Consider the following 2,026-nt stretch of genomic DNA (forward strand, 5'->3'; position numbering starts at 1 on the left):
TGTGTGTGTGTGTGTGTGTGTCCGCCCTTCTAAAAGTAGCCAGACAGTGACCGTTTTTGAAGGTGTTTGTAAATCATAAGAGGCCAGATTACACAATCCAGCAGATAATAAGGATTCATTTGGAGTCGCGCTTGTATCCATGTTGCAAATCAGGGAACAGAGCAGCTAGTGTACATGGTTTTTAAAGTTGTTTTGTTGTTGCTAAAAACAGATGACTGTTACATGTAGAAGTGATGGTGAGAGTGAAACAAAATAGTAAAGTAATACTACATACTACTCATAGTCATTTGAGCAATTGTTGAGATGTATATAAAGTATATATAAGCACTGATTATAGCTGCTTTACCAGCACTGCAAACTACAAGCTACGAATGTCCATCAAGATGAATCAACACGTGCCTGTGAGGCATCCTCACTGCTCGTGTATTGCAGGGCCTCCCGTTGTCCACAGATGGAGGCAGAGTGGACACAGTAGAGGATGAAGAGCGTGACTCTGCACATGCTCACACACAAGCTGCACTGGACAGGTAGAAAATGACCCGGGCCCAGATGGAGAGTTAGACAGAGAGAGAGAAAAATAGCGTAGAGGTGATCGGTGGAGGTGACTGCAGCATCCTTCTCTTTCATCTCATTGAGAATAAGATATATTTTCCAAAAGAGACTTGAGAACAAGAAACATTCTCAAGAACACAAGCAGCAAAACAGAAACAACTTAACTACACAGTAAACAGGAATTAAAAACGGTTACAGGAATCATAAAACACTCCAAGGGGAAAGTAAGACTCTAATTTGAGGGCAGTTTTCAGTTAATTCCATTTAAAAGGTGCATAGCACCTGAAACCAGTTCTGCCAGCATCACTGAGGGATACATCTCAGGTGAAGTATCACTGGATTGTGTATTGTAGTTAATTTAAATGAGAGAAGAGATGTGAGGTAGTTTGGAAGTCGAGCTTTATCAACAAATATCATGAGATGGTCATTTCTTCTTGCCTTTAATTAACCTATTGGTTCACACTACAGCAGACAAAACGTTTTAAAACAAAATAAATCAATAACTTATATTTTATAAGCTTTTAATTGCAGTTTAAATTCACAGAATTTAGTTTTGAGCTATAATAACCTTTTGAATCCACTCAAAGTTGATTAATGGTCTTGACTTATTGCCCAGTCTTAGGTTTGAGAGAGTTGTAAGTGAAGTAGTTTTTAGTGCTGTACTGCGATGTTGGGTACAGTATAATTAGGGCTAAATATCAAGCCTCAATCTTCAATTACACAAAACGAGTCACCTGGTCACACACGTGGTAAATGTTGACATGTACTGTCAAGCACTTTGAGTGGTCGGAAGACTAGAAAGGTGCTATACAAACGCAAGTCCATTTACCAAAGTGTTTGTCGTATCGATAGTATCTTATCGGCGCCCTAGCGCGATATATTCTGTACCTGCTGAATCTCTCCTAGTTTGGACTTTAATGCACTTTTCTAAGCACCTGTTTATCTAATGGACACCACATTCATGTAGCCTGTGTGTAATGTGTACTTTAATCAGCCTTGTAGTGTATCACATTAGGGCCATAATCCTCTGTGATGTGTTCAGTTAAGTCGTGTTGAAATAAGACGTGGAGACGAGATAAATCAGGCTCCTTATGTGATTCTGAGAAGAGCTCTTTCCTGTCCAGCACCTCAGTAATGCTGCTCTCTTGTTTATAACTCCACTTTCTTCGCAGATGAATAATTTAGTAGGGGTCCATTTAGTTTAGATGCTGTGTCAGCCTTTCACAAGGAACTAGCCAGGCATTGGCCCAGTTTGACTCATGGCATTAGAGCTTTGATTACTTGATGTTTCTCCTGCACTTCAGGATAATGGACGGAAAGCTGGACGATCAAGAGAGAAGCTGATGCACTGCGGTGCTAAAACAAACTGATGGACTGATGAATAGGTGTATTTGAAGAAGGTGCTTGGTTCTTAATGCTGCAGTTATTTGTATATCACAGCTCCTTTGTACCTTATTGTTCTCACAGAGGGAGT

Source organism: Anarhichas minor, unplaced genomic scaffold (genome assembly GCF_050575085.1).
Source record: "Anarhichas minor isolate MPS153535 unplaced genomic scaffold, ASM5057508v1 ptg000025l, whole genome shotgun sequence".
NCBI lineage: Eukaryota > Metazoa > Chordata > Actinopteri > Perciformes > Anarhichadidae > Anarhichas > Anarhichas minor.